This window comes from Varroa jacobsoni, unplaced genomic scaffold (genome assembly GCF_002532875.2).
Source record: "Varroa jacobsoni isolate VJ856 unplaced genomic scaffold, vjacob_1.0 scaffold_1222, whole genome shotgun sequence".
Lineage (NCBI taxonomy): Eukaryota > Metazoa > Arthropoda > Arachnida > Mesostigmata > Varroidae > Varroa > Varroa jacobsoni.
Genome location: NW_019214124.1, coordinates 105,180 through 121,417, shown reverse-complemented (window position 1 = coordinate 121,417; position 16,238 = coordinate 105,180).

Below are 16,238 nucleotides of genomic sequence, written 5' to 3'. Positions count from 1 at the left end.
TCCTGGCCAAATCATTATTTGCTTGCCTGCATGCATCTTTATATGCTGGATGCAGGCTATGGGCGCTCGGTAACGTCTCGGCCTTTCTTAAAGTGTTCGCTCTCTTTAATGTCCTGCTAAAACGTATCTTTTCCTTTTTTCTTCGCTCTCATCGTCTCAGTGATTGGTCTGCGTCTTACTACTAGATCTATGTTATATGGATGTGCAGCAGCCCATAGTCTTGCGTCGCTCCTTCCCAAGGAACGAGTCTACTCCCTAGACACATCATCTCGTAGGACGACACTGTAGGGCTCTTGGCGGGCAATCGCAGTTGTGGGTGTCCCATGGGGACTTCTTGCGGTCGTGACTCAGTGAGGGCTCTGAAACTCCATGCATGACAAAAACTCTGGCGAGCCCTCATTCGTATATCTTCCTTGCATTGCAATCCCTTCTCGCTGCATCTCGTCCACTCTACCCTCCAGCAGGAGGCCGAGCTGTGCTAAACGCGCAAACATATCCGTTGGCTTCCCGGAGAGCACAAGGCAATCCGAGTTCTAGCGATCCGGCCTTGTGATGAGAACAAATGTCTTTTGCTCACTTTTTGGACCTAAAGGGATCTATTCCTTGTGGGTAGGCAGAGATATTTGGGGCAGCCACAGCATCTATAACAACCCCCCTAATAGCTTCGTTCAACCAGCAAATAAAAAAAGGAACTAACATCATATTTGCTCTTTTAGGATCTACACGTGAGAAGCAAATATCATTTCAATTCGCATTGAATAACTAGCAGCAGCAGACGTTGGCCGATTCTACACTGTCGACTATTTTCTACAAACGCGTTAGGTCATGTTTACATGAATCCTGCATTTACGTACGCTAACAGTCTTTCATATTACTTTCTTATATATAAACCTTCTATCTGTTCTATCTTACAGTTTCGTTTATCATTTTTATTGATGTTATGCGTTTACGTGTAATCTCATTTTCGCAAACAGAAGGGGGAAATGTTTAGTTTATATCGTATATATCGAACATAGTGTCAGACATGGAACTAACTTCTAAGCTGTGCTTTAGTCGATAGCGAGATTTGCGTCGATCTTCCCAAAAAAAAACATACCTATAATAACACTGTTTTAATTTTTTTTTGCCGTATTTGTTCCAGTTACGCTCGCCATATTTGTGTCACTCCATCAACTATCAAGAAGAAGATACCAAGCTCAAAGTGACTTGTCTCAGTACACAGTACGAGCGCTATTTCATAAATATGAGAATGTTTTCCTTTATATGTATATATATATATATTTTTAGTGTCATATGTAGGTGTTCGTATACGTCTTACGTCGTCATTATTCGCACGGGCTTTTCTACAACGAGCTGTCGGTGATACCTAATCAGTTGACAGTCTGTCAATACCCCACCTATTCTCTGGTTTGATGTCTATTGTTTCCAGTTCAGTAGTCAGTATTGTCCGTCACTTAGACTACTTGTGTCGTCTCGCCCTAACACAGACAACTTATTTCTTCTACCTGGCACTTCAACACTATGTACGTCGTATTCTAGCACCGCTATCATCGCCGTGTGCCATTGTCGTTAGCGCTTTTCGTGGTTGTCGTTCGTTAGCGTCATCGTTATTATCGCCAACGCTGCCGTATTCATGGCTTGACGAAACGCAAACGAGATGCCGCCTTTCTGCAATAGCCGGCGGCGAACTAAACCGGACTGAGCTCCGGCGTCACTGGACGGGAAGTGCAGTGGGGAAATTATTATGGAGACTAGAGCAGCTGATGCCACCGAGAAAATGCCTTATAGGCTATGAACGATATACAACGGGAGAGAAGGGGGTTGTAGAAACTGCTAAAGCTACAGCTGTACTGAAAGATTTCGTTAGTGGGTGGGGGTTATCACTTGCTGCTAACTGTAATTAGCCATGCGTTTCGCTTTTCGTCCACCTAATGCTGTGCGACAATAAGAATTCTTGCTTTTGCCGGTAGTAGGAACGCTGCCACTACAAAAGAACGAAACCCCACCCCAGTCCAGCTGCACCTACCAGCAGCGGAACTAGCAACAATGAGCAGTAGAGGAGAGTGAATCTGCTTGCCATTACAGAACAGGCATCTGCCATAGTGATCCTCGCCGTGATAACAGTCGAATGCTGCCCCGTCATCGCCAAGAACTGCGAAACATCACTGCACAGAGTGGCGTGTGGGCAATATTGCAAGACCCAAGGTAAGATTCTGCAGGACCCTGTGTTTCATGAAACGTGTCTCATGTCTTTTTTCCTGCCTCTGTTTCCCTACTCTCTCGGCACCTGAATCACTAGTATTGCTTCTCGACAGACTGACTCACTGCTGAATTCAAGGGAATAATTTGAAACTTGAATAAGACTTATAATAACTCGAAATACAAATTTATACCACTTTTCTGCCTTTTTTCTCTAGCTATTCCTATTATTGTTATTATTGCTAGATCAGCTAACAACGACAACAATATAAATGCCTTACAACCGCTTTATTCCAGTTTATTTTGTGTTTGAAATGCGAATGAGAATGTACGAACAACGGTAAGAGACATTGTACGACGCATCTCTGAGATTTCAGGTCGAAACTCTGGATTTTGCCCTAGTAGACCACCAAACATGTGTCGTCGGCTTTGAATAGATCTCTTATAAGGCTTGAAAAAAAGATGGAAGAAAGAAGAAGGAAAACTAAATGAAAATATAGCCGTGCCTCTGCTGTCAGTATAACGGACCTGTGGAATCCAGTGTAATCACGTCTTCTGCGACAAAATCTGTTGAAGGCACGCACGCACGCACGTGCTTCAATTCGGCAATAACCTAGTACCATCGGTGCAAAAGGAGTCCCCTTCTGACAAAATCTATACACATATGGAAGAGTAAGCGCAACGGGCCATAATAACATTCAAGTACTTACACAGGTTAACCTGAGAAACACTCCTAAATTTAGAAATCCGCGCGGAATCATATCAAAGTTTTGGTAATAAATCAGACCTGTTCCAACTATAGCTACTCGGTCAGTCATAAATCTGCTTTGTTAACACGCGCTTTCGAGTCTTGTTTTATGTGGCAGTTCTTTGCATTACGGCTGACATTTTCCAATGTCAGTAACTTCAAAATAAGAAATATTGCCCATAGAATTCCAATATAGTACTAGAGACAATAATAAAAGTAAAGTTCGTATTGTCAATTCAAATAAATCAAGCAAATTATTGAGTTTACGCTGAAAGTGACAGGTAATTAATTGCGTGGAATTTGCTCAGGAACTTGCTTTACTCGGCACTATGTATGTAAATTCCGAAAGGGACTGCATTTAGTATAGCTTCGCTACTCATTGCTATTTATTTTCGTACCTTACCTGCTTCTGGCCATCGTCACCTTGATAAGATGAAACTTGTTTAAAAGTTGCTCGTTATATAAGCGAGCGTCTTTTCGCACAGTGTCTGAGATATCTGTCGTTTGACATTAACCAGGTGATCTCGCTATCTGCTGATATACGGCAAGGAATCTTGGCACATTTCACGTTTCTCCTATATGATGCTCAGCGTAGCTATAAGAAACCCTTCCAATCCATATGTTAACTTGGTTGGGTCCATACGACAGATCACAAAGGAATGTCTTCTGGTTCCAGCTAAAAGAATTCAGTTTGCTTCGAGACAGTTAATGTCAGACAATCAGTTACTTAATCGACCTCTGTTTCATCAACTCAGAAGGCAAGATAAGCCTTCGTGCTTGAAGACCATCTTCGTGCTCGTTTAAATTCTTGTCTTGTGGACCATACTTTTATGTGGCGGTGGAGAGTATGGGTGTGTTTTGAATACATGGAGGAGATGACTAGCGATAGGGACCTTTTTCGCCATGCGTGTAGCTCGGTCTCCTCTATCCAGGCTGAACAGTTTCTTTGTCATGACGTGCTAAGCTTCACAGAAATCAGGAAACGCAGCACTACTTGTGTGCTTGGTATGGACGTTTTCGTTATTCGACCTGTACAGTCAGTAGAAGCAGTAGCAGAAATCGCCAGTCGAACAACTGGCATGGGGGTGTGCCGCATTTTCCCGATACAATTGACTCATTATGATAGTGTTGATGTTAAGTGATTTCGACTCTACGCGCGGCCTTTGTCAAAATTTGAAAACAGCTAGCCCCAGTAGAACCGATTTTCGTAAAGAAAAAGCTCTGGCTAATTATGTACTACAAAGTGAATTTATTGTCGCATAAGCGTATTGTTGTTTCCTGGGGAGATGATCTTATTTAGCAAATAGTTGTCCTTCTTTGCGAAGTATAGAAATGACGCGTGTGATGTGGCACACGTTTTGGGTAATTGTCCTCATTGTATTTCCTTGATACGTAATGGATGTTCCTTGGCTGCTTCTTTTCCCGAAAATTGCTTTCAGCAAGGTCAGCGAGACCCAAGTGAACCTCTGGCCGTTGGGTTCTTCTTTACGACTGTCTAGTGCCGATGGACCGTATAACGCCGCTCCAGCGAGTACTCCGAGTGCCTCCTGACGTCGTTTTCTGTCTTTTGCGACCAGAAAAATAGTTCTTGCGCTTGGTCCATTGAAAGTATAGCGGGAAATTGGCTCTTTGCTTTTTCGTGTAGCCCTAATTCTAGTGTCAATTGAAAAGGAATCAATCTCTTGGTTTGACCAGATGCACTTAGTCGGAACAGCTTACTAAATGTTCAGATACATGTACATTATGGTCAATATTTTCCTGTAACTAATTGAAAATAGCCTAAATTTTTCCGTGATTTCATATTTTATCTGATGCTGAACAAGATAGCTTGGTGTCATGCGATTAACCAAGGTCATAAATAAAGTTGGTTCTGTGTTCAAACGTGCATTGTTGAATGTACAACATTGTGTCGTATCTTTTCTGAGCGTCAAAAAAAAACCTTCAACTACCGTTTTTCTAAGGCGTCTACAAATGACTAGAACAATAAAGAGCGGGAAATAAGATGATCGTTAATTTATCGGAGCAGAATGCAATATGCGTGTCTAGTCCAATTATGTACATACATGTCAATATCATGGGAGATAGGATCTGAGGAAAGCTTCTAGACCGCCGAAAATTTCGGTATTTCAGTTATCTGAAGGCAAATTACAACAGATCTCTGCGTGTTGATAGCGCAACGAGAGTACTAACGAGCTGTGTTCCAGCTGCTCTGTCATATAATTCTAGTATACTCTAAGGATGTATTCTCAGTTTGCTATCTCGGGGGACGCTGACATAGATACGTAAATAAATTCAACCACTAATTTTTGTCACGTTCTCAATGATAAGGGGAGTTAACTAAAAGAAAATGCTCAGCATCTTGGAACAAACAGGGTAGTACCATGTATATACTGTCGTGCACATGCAGAAGGCTGAAGTAATAAGAATGAATGGCTAGCCAGAAAAACGATGCTCAAAACTTCAAACAATAACTCATAAAAGTATAAGAAAATTATTATGGATATTCAAAAAAAAAATAGTTGGCTTCCGCGGAAGTGTCGACTCGGTAGCAATGCCCCTTTTCCGCGTGACGTAATGTGCTCCACTGTTATTGGCCTCCCAGCAATTCCTTCGGCGTACTCCAGCCAGTCCTGTTCTCTGCATTCTCTCCTCTCAGTCGCTGCCCTTGCCCCTGCTTTCAGAAGTCTCCATTTTCGTCTAGGTTGTGCCCTTGCTTTTACCACCTCTCCAACTAGCTGGAACTCTCCCCTTTTGCTCAGTTTATCGTTCCACTCCCTCCGTTTCTCCTAGTGGCTTCCATACCATTCCAGTTTCCACCACTTTCCCCCTTTCTGCAGCTGTTTGGTCGACTGAGTAAAGATGGCAGCGACACCGACACTGCCGCCTTTGCTGCCATCGTCTACCGCTTCCCCATTTCATTTCCCCCGCCTTCAGCTGAAACACCCCAGCGTCGTCCGACGGGGCTGACCGACCAAGGCTCTTACTTGCCTCCTCAGCGCCGCTGTTCTTGCGTGCCGTTGTGAGTCTTGCCCGTCCTCCGCGTGCTCAGTGACCCCGAAGCGAGCTAATAGAAAGAACGACAGGGAAGAAGATCAAGAAGGGGAGAAAGGGGTAGAGGGTCCTCTAGAGAACGGAAGAGGATTCCAAAGGGTTGCGGCACAAGAGAAGGACGAAGCATGAAATGGAACAGACAGAATGGAGAAATGTGAGGGGAAGGCGAACCAAGTGCACAGTTAGGCCTCACGAGAGAGCCAAGACCATCCCCACTGCCGCCCGTCTCTACTACAGCTAGCGATCGGCAGGCGAAGTATCTGGCCTAGAAGACGAGCTTGGCCGGGTGACGGAAGCACCAGCTACATACCGAAGACAGAGCAGAGCGCGACGGTAGAAGACAGAAGACTAGGAAGATGAGGAAGAAAAGGCAGCAATGGCGGCGGGGGCTTTCGCTTTCATCACGGGGACAACGGCTAAAACGCCAATGGCCTCAGAGTCTGCGCTGAAACTAGCCACTCCTTCCAATTTCTGCACACCCCCAACTTTTCCTGCTGCGCGCATCCACCGTCCACCCGCACAACCTAAATCTGGTTCTTTTCTCTCTTACTCGTCCATTCCTTCTTCGACTGCTTTCCACAGCCAGCTAACTGAGCTAAAATAAAACAGGTCATTAAAAAGTTTAAACGTTTTTTGCTCTCTTTTGAGCTCCCTGGCTTTACCGCTCAATCGCTGTTTTCTCCCGATGTCGCCGGCGAAGACGGTTGAGCAGGAAGAGCAGCAAGCGAAAGTGGACTACGTCTATTTGACTCTCTTGTGAGGTTTCTCTGCGGATGAGCTTCCGTGTCTCTATCGTTCGCCCGCTCAGTCGGTCGGTCGTTTGCTGGGCCCAACCAGATTTCTGGTCCTTCGTGATTTGGTTACCCAACCGCACCGCCTTCGTTCCACGTTATCAATAATTTCGATATAGCAGCAGGTTTATTCCTATGTGACGTAATTCAGTACGGTACTCTACACTATGGAACAAACGTCAACGCAAGATTTACCTATTGTTAACTGAAAGCTACCCACCGCACAGGTTGCACATAAATGAAAACTGATTTTAAGCACAGTTAATGTGATTAATTTTGTGCCACTAGGAATAACTTCCTTAATGATAGGTAAAAATCCTTATAATACACCCGTTTTACGACAATTAAAGTCGGTTTATATGTCTCAAAATACGATATCTACTTGTAGATACTGAAACATCTTTATTGAAATGTCGCAGATGGAATTTACGAAAAAAAAAAATCTCTCGCAGTTTGCAGTAAAGGATGTAATGACGCTTGAGCCAACGTTTTATTCTAAACTAGACAGTCGGGTTGAATGTATTATTTGCAGAAGCCATTGCTTGGAGTTACCGCTTTATTTACATATATAGCCGTTTACATAAGTTGTGCGCCAAGATTGATGATCGTTGAAATATGATTAAAGAATATAGTTTACAAATATAATTACTTATATTATTCTTAACTTACCATACCTCTGTGCAGTAATTTTATATTCTGTGCATGTACGTTATATGTCAAGGTCTATCCCACTCTTACGAAGGCAAATACAATTTACGAGTCGCCGAAGTGTCATCCGTCCATTGAGGAGGTTAAATAGTTCAAAAGAATATCCTAGGTACGGTTATCCTGAGTATGGGATATTGGCCCTCGATGTATATTTTTGGTAGAAAGCATTGTGATCTTGAGTAGACCTAAAACATGTATGTAGGAAACAGACTGGTGAGCTGACTGTATTAAAGCAGTAATATCTGCCTAGTTTATCGAATATTAGTTCAATTTCAGGTAAATACAATAGATTAGGTACGATAGACCCTATAAGTTGCTTTAATCCATATGCTTATTTCACAGTAGCTATTCCTAAGATTCTATACTCCGTATATGAAAGGGAACTAGAATGTTGAATATTATTGAAAGTCGCTAGCTCTTATTTTCTGATAGCGGTTAGCGTGATAAAACATTCATATAATAATAGTGTTACCATACAATTATGTAACATATATATATATGTGGATGCGCTGGACTGTGAACCAAATGTACATGTGCGTGCATGTACAGTGTTGTAGGATTTTATATACGATCCTCAACGACCCGTGTACTCACCAAGACCCAAGTCAACTAACAGTAGTAGCCCTTGTTAGCCCCCTTTGTTCTGCTCGTTCTATCCGAAAAGTTGCTCTTAAAGGCCCTCAAACCAGCGAGCTCGGCGATTGGTGTCCTTTGCTGCCCTGTTGCGGTATGTACGCTAACGCTTCACATACATTCTATAGTATATACGGTGTATGGAGGACCGACTGAACGATGCCGGTCGTTTGGACCGACGGTCCTTGTTGCCCCGGGCCATCGGGGACAGGACACCATTGGCCAAACAGAGAGCACTTTAATTAGGCACCAACAGCAGCAGGAGTAGCAGCAGGAACGCAGTGCCCCGTACACGCTTAGTTCTGTCGTAGGGTGAGCGGGTCGCATACATTGGAACAACCAGCCATCCCACAGCTGTGGCTAGTAGCAGGAACAGCAACAGCGCAAAGTTGCTAGTAGTCTTGTAGTACAATAGTGAAGGCGAGGGATACTGCGAAAGCACAAAGGCGAATTAGGTTTGGATGCATTGTCCCTGATCTCAGATTCTTCCAACAGATAACGCGCTCTGAGATTGCTACTTCCTAGAAAACGAGCCTTTTCGAAATGGTATGGACCGAACTACGGACCTATGATTAATATATATATACGCAAAATGGTGTGTTACAATCGAGGTCACTTTGGCAGGCTATTTGTCGTATCATGGGTGCATACGTTCATCCGATACTTATACAAAAATAATTTTTTTAAAAGGCAAAACAACAGACTCGGCATGGCAAACAACAGAATTTAAGCAAGTATCAGTTATTATCTGCACTAGATGAACCCTACCGATATTGAAAGCCTTTTTTCCCTGAATTGTTCCTGAATATTCCACATCACTGGCGCTTTTTGTGCAACTTCTGGAATACTCCAATAGGACTTTCATCTAAGGGAAACCGGAAGATCCTCAATAGGCCTTAGGTAAAGCGCTGGAAAATTCATTAAAATAACTCAAAGAGCCATTACTTGATAAAGAATTTAAAAGTAACGTTTAGAGAAAAGCGTATTAATCGACAATTACATCGTTTTTTTTAACTTTCTTTTTTTTTTGCATTTTCTCTATTTTTGGGCCTTTGAGTTTCAAAATCTTCGGCTGGCTTTCAATCTAAAATTTGACTCCGTTGAAATTTTACGGGTTAGCCGCTCTGACTAGTTTATACCTTTCCATACACGCGATACTGTCAACAAGCCCTTTGCCGCTTAAAGAAGGAATATTTTAAAGTAGGTTGCTCACGTTCCAAACGAAAATTGTCATTTCGGTGTATGATGGTGGTTGTAAATAGACTTAACCGTAAGGAATGACACTTTTAGTGCATACGGAACAAATCGCTAAATATATGTTTCTATTCAGATACGATCTTTGTATTGAAACTTAACAAAAATTATTACCCTGCATATATATATATATATATATATATATATATATAACAACCATGGCTGTAACAAGATGATACTAGATAATCCAGCTAATAAGTATTCAGTGAACGGCACGATAGGAAACTTCGAAACTAGTTATAGTTAAGTAGCCTTAACTTAACAATGCCTATCTTTTAGATGGAAGAACAATTTTAACTTAAAAAATATTTGTTGTGTATATAAAATGTATGTATGTATGTATGGATGAGAACATAGCTAAATGTACTTTGTTCAAACGTACCACATATGCGTATTGATCATGATTCCCACTTATAATTTTCTTAGAATAATCATAATCTGAGGAAGAATAATATAGATAAATATCGCGTATTTCATAGCTCAGACAGCATCTCTCTGACACAAAATTAGTTAAATACTAAAATTAGTTAGCTACCGGCCTAATTTCGAAAATGTTAGCAAATGATAAGTTTAATTAACTACGAATTTTGTAAAAATTGGCCAGTTATTTGAGTGCACTATGGGTGCGCCTAAACAGGGCATCCGATGAAACCTGAATTCGAGAAGTGTGAACCTAATACTTAGGTGATAGCTACTATTACTGTATAGCTTGCGCACAGAGCACAAGCATATCATAGCATCAGCGTACTGCATCCGTCATGCTATATCTTAACGGGCTAGCACCGGAAAACGTTCAATTTACGCTAACCCTTTAGGTAGGGAACCCTACAAAATATACTTCGAATCTGGATGGCTTTCACTTTGCTACAAATGTGGAGGAACAGGCAACTTACCTACTAAATGCTAATGTCTGCCATAGCTCGTTTTCTTTTATCATCTCGTTGACATGACATTTTGTTGGTCACAAAGTCTACGAAGGCAAATTACATACGTGTTGGACCATACAGAATGTACTCGTTAACATCTTCTAGACTACTTGATTAAACTGAAAAAAAAAAAGTACCAATCTGACGCCGGCTTGAAATATTACGTACTTTTAATGAAAAACATGGGATGTACAACAACATCCTCAGTTTAACAACTTTCATTTACATTGTATATAGTCATACATTTTCGTGCAGAGATATACACAGATCTTTGACATTTGACATGAGTATTTATCTGCCTGACTGAGGATGAGGGTCAGCAGCGCTCGAACGCTCGCTCGTTTGGCATTGATTAGCATCTATTTGCTTGAGGCGTTTGAAGGCACCTGCCGAAAAGAACCGGCAGGGTCTTTCTACTGTTCGACGGAAGAATCTTTTCGAGACTGACTACAACCGCCTTCAAAAATAACATATTTAACGCTTGATCTCTAGCCATGAATTTAGACATCGTCTGTGCTACGTTTCTTTTATGGCCTACCACTTTTGAAGACGCTTTGAAGTTTTCCTGTCGCTTCCCTATAGAATTATAGAATTATTTTCCCTGTTCGCTTCTTTTCATTTATTGGTACAACATGGGCCAGCTCATTGTTGTGGTATTTCTGTTAGAAACATCTTTTCATCCATAATGGCTGCTTTTTACCAAACTGAAATAACTTTGTATAGTCAGAAAAATTATTACGATGCAAAATCCACCGTGTGCACCGAACCTTCGAGCGATTTGGCTCGTAAAATTACGGCTGACAAGCCGTCAAATGAAAATTCAAGCACGAAGTGTGTTTCTCGTCACAGATTAACGACGAGCGCTGATATGACGTTCAATTCTGGTTGCGTGTGATAGCCTGAAGAGTGTTTCTCGTCTTTCCAATTTGCCATTTCAACAAACTTATCGAAGATGCGGTTACCTTTCAAGGTTCGAAGTAAGGCATGCGTTACTCATATGAAGCGACTATTGACACAAAATAATTTTCGTCTTTTATCATTACGTGACACCCGTGAATTTCATGGCACAAATCAGCTTCTACTACAGGGCTATCCAGCCTTACGGGAAACATTGGCTAAGCTCAGACGTTCGTCGACGCTTAGCAATCTGGACAAGACTATTTCCGGCTTCCGTTTCCACCTGCCGCGTCCACCGACGGCTAGCCATTTCTGCACGTCCTCATACGATAGCATCTAGTTGCCACTGGTGCCGAGTGCATGTTGATGTAGGATCTTCACCCTATAGGGGCCAACGCAGCCAACTTCTCCTTCCTCGACTTGTCTAATTGTCTGACAGGCCTAAACGACAAGGCTTTATTTTTGCCTCTGCGTTCCTCCTGTTTACGCTTGCAGCTACCGCTGTTCTGGCCGTTGACCCCACTGAGTCCCGTATCTGTCATGATCCTGGTCTCACGCCTGCACTCCCCCCTCCGACGCGATTGTTCAGCTTAATTTCTTCCTCTGCGTCCTTTTAACGCAGTAACATGCACCGGCGTCACAACACACGTAGTGGTCACCAACATATATATTGCGTGACGCTATGTGCGCAAGATGAGGCGCCTAGCATTATCTCACTACCTCACAGACGTATGCGAAAGCTTTGTCATTGCCTTAACCGTAGTCTCCACAAACTACTACGTCGCCCAGCATCTTTCCTGAATATCAACAAGAACATCACAGCACCGACGACACGTTGCGAATTTCCAAAGACAGTCTTACGGCCCAAATGCTCAGCTGTAGCATAGCGAAATGAAAGCTGCTGTAGTAATAATAGTCGGGGCTTGACAGGCTCTGTAAAACCACAGGAACGCAGCATTTCGGTGTTGTTACCTTGACGTTATCGCGGCCCTATATGGAAAGGTTTTCAACGACAAACGACCGTGGCACCTAGTAGCGCGAATATCCAGATTCACTATCCGGCATCTGCGTGCAGTTACTTGAGCGCGTCAAATTTATACTTTATCTCATGAACTGGTATAAATGTATGAATAGATTAGATTCTGCAATTAATGCACTCCTTCTTAAATAGACTGCTTTTATCGCTTTACTCCAACGCCTGAAGCCAGATATCTTTGTAGACCTTTTTCGTTCGGACGGCGGGAGGAGGCCTGTTCGCTCGACTTCAGCAGCCTACTGCTGAACGTGCATATATAGAAGAGTACCGAATTCACCCGTGCATATAATACCGTTAAAATACGTTATCACGATCCTGAAAACCGCGGTGTCGCCGTTAATACCTGCAGTAAAATTGTCCAGTTATTGCAATCAACTCCACAATGTTCATTATTTTATAGTAAAAGATAGCGTTCACTGCATTTTAAGTTTAAATATTTTTGGAAAACCATTACACTGAACGATATGTGAGTGTTGCATTTACGACTACGCCGGAAGCCAGCCTTTATTACTGTAGGTAGAAAACAGTAGCAAAACCTATGGTAGGCTCATTGCGAATGAACCTTATTGATTCGTTAGAACTTCGTTACCGGAATAATCGTTTCTTACGTTTCCAAGGCAACATTTTTAAAGCGCACATTGGTACTGCTGCTATAGACTATTCGTCATAAACGATACACGTATTTGCAGAAGCTTGTAAAGGACGCTATTCATTCTTCTCACTCTAGGCGCTGTTCCTTCAACGAACGTTTCTCTAGACAGTATTACTTCTGTGTTACTGACTACTACTACTTAGGCCTGACTACTAGGTATGAAAAGTCAAACGGTTCCTTCTCACTGCCCTAATTTATTTTACTTTACAATCATAGACAAATATAAAATAACGATTATTTTAAACATTATGTCGAATTCCCTCCATTACTAAATACTGTTCTCACAAATACACATAAATATGTATAAGCAACTCGATTTAATTTAGGTAGACGTTGTAGCCATGTACAAACTCAGTCATCTCGATGTTTTCATTTGGGATCAGGCTTCAATGCAACGTATGATATATATCAGCTAAAATAGGGAAAAAAACAATGACGGATGTAACGATAATGTCAAGAACCGGAGTTCTTAGAGAGTTACAGTTTGGTCATCAGATGACGTTCACGCGAACACCGGTTACTAGTGAGTGTGCGGTTGTCAAGGCTCACCTATTAGAGGTAGCAGGTCTATTTATAAATATATATAAAAGCTTTGAAACTCAAATTACCGAATCAGGCAAAATGAAGCTCAATTTTACGAGGCATTGAAGGGAGGCCAATCCTCTTATTGTAAAGACCTCGATTTCGTGTCCGACTAATATGAATTTCTATATAAAATAATGGTAGGTAAGATGTTTTTTGCTGGTACTGCTTTATTACGAGGATAAAAACAAGGATTTGTATGAATTTAAGAAGCCGAATTTGTACACCGTCGAAGGGTCCATACCATTTTCGTGGAGTGGTACCACAGACTGAAGGGTCTGGATTTCTTTCCTTACCGAAGCAGCGTTAGCCCAATAGCCTATTGGCAATTGATGTCTAGTACTGGTTGGTAGCCGCGTCTCTGACTACAACACGCAATGACAAAACAAATTATAAGTATTTAAATAGTGCTGATTGGATAATGCTTAAGAATTAATCACCCAAATGTACCACTGGGTTTGTGAAGCTTTGCCGAAGTATTAATTCTTCCAGTTGAACGAGAAAAGCTCATTAAATCAATATTGCAAGTTTTAGTGTTTTTTTTTTACCTGCGACTGAAGTGTCAACTTGTTTTCAGTTGCTGCGCTCCGTATAAAGAACAAAAAACTCAGAATCAGCCTCAAATGAGTCTCGGAATTCGACAGGGCAACCTTCCAGCTCTTTGGACTTCCTCGGAATGGTTTCAAAAAATGTTCAAAGGACCTTTCGCACCGGCTTCCTTAGTAACGTTTTAACTTCTTCGACATCCTATGCCTTAGACTGGCTATGGAGATAGATACCACCATTAGCAACAAAGAATTCGGGAGAAAGAAGGATTTCTACTATCTTCGCGTCTGTTACACTTCTTCCCGCCACTTCGTTTACTACCCTGTCTGCCTTAATAGAGTAAATAATTAATCGCAAATTAGATCCCAATGAAAAGGATTAACACACCCTTCTAAGTAAACTCGGATCTTCTTCGGCGACAATGTATTTAGAAACCAAAAAACCTTTATATCTGTACACAATAGGCTGTATGTGCAGTTGCTGAGCAGCGAAGCGTACGACGCGTACTGCGAGGACTCCATCGTGAGACGAACGCTGAAGTGCTTATCCACATATATGTTGATCTTATCGTGGCCTACTTGGACTCGGCCTGTTACGCGCATATCTACCAATCCGAGACACTGTTTTTTCAGCCGCCTCTGGCCTTAGAGCTGTCTGCAGCAGTGTACGTCGACGTGACCGTTACTGAAAATAATACATCTCGATTCCTGTTTAATGCTGTCGATAGGAAGTTGGGTATTGGATTGTAAACACGCGGGAATGACATTAAGGCCGTTTTAGAGGACTCATCTGCTACCAATATGCTGCTCGACTCCGCACATTATGCCAGCGCTAAAAGCATCCCGGTTTTACTAGAGGGGCAACGGATTAAAGGCGGCAGACAGGGACGTCTCAACCCCAGCATTAGATCGAACGCAAAGCCGTACAGGTGCATCGAAGTCTCGCAGAAAATCTTCTATGTAATCGCCGTCTGTGCGGGCTATCCGGATGAAGTTATTCATAAAAAGGATACTTCCGTTACCACATCTCAGATATTTAGCCTCGAAACTAATTGCACTGTGCCATATAAGCGACCCATCTGATTGTGGGAAAAATTTCAACAATGATGGCAGCGGTCAACTCTAACTGAAAAAATCCCATTGATTCAACAGACAGACGTTTGGTAGAGCTTGAGCACCGATCATTTCCTTACTTGTCAGGCTGAGTCATGTTAGAGCAAACATTTTACGAACAAAACATCTACGACTTAAGGTGCACATTTTTTTCCATCATTAGGAGCTTTGTGTGGCTTTTGTGCAGTCATAGATTTGTTAAGTTTTATTAAATATGTATACTTGCTCATGCCTAAAACTGGATTAGTTAGACTCAAATAAAGAGAAATATCGATGTTGTGCTACTATATTCAGTTATTCTTTAATAAAGGCAGCATATTTCGGGACTATTGGATGAACATTCTGCAGGTGCAGGTATAACCTCTAAAAAAACTATTTTTTGTTCATTTATCTAGTCGGTTGCTAAAGCATTTAACTTGTCCATAAAAGACCATGTTTGGGTAAGCTTGTTTATAGCATTCCCAAAGTTACGTATTTATAAAATCAATTTAAGTTTAGGTAATCTGTATTGAATTACAAACACATTAGATCGAAACACAAATCATTGTTGTGCCTAAGCGAATACGCAGCATTTCATCGAAATGTAAGTAAAAGCTTAATTTGTCATATATTCGTTTTTACTGTTTATTACCTTTTTTACATCCCAACCAATTTAAAGCCATAAATCTGTAGCTCTAATGCTATCCTTCCTGGATGCTTTTCACTCTCAAAAGTACAATTACTAACTTAATTTTGTAGCAATCGGAAGAAGCGGTGATTCAAACGCTTGCAGGACCACTATCAGAACCTTTGTTATGTGCGGCTTATTGTTGCTTTGATGAGAAGAGTTGTCGGGTCCTTTTAGTTGGCGTAATAAATATAATGGTAATAAATGCACTTAGGCCATAAATCGACAGATGTTTTTGTTGACCGTATTGTTTTTATGAAAAATATATCCTATTATATAAGATCCTTGCAGTGTTATCAAACACATATCACGGTCTCCTCGGTATGGAGATTTGTAGCTTAGACATACCCTCCGAGCAGTCTTCTAAGATCAGTATAAATATCTCCGGCTGTTCGAGCTTTCGTCTTTGAAGCTAGAGTTTGGCATAAAGTTATAA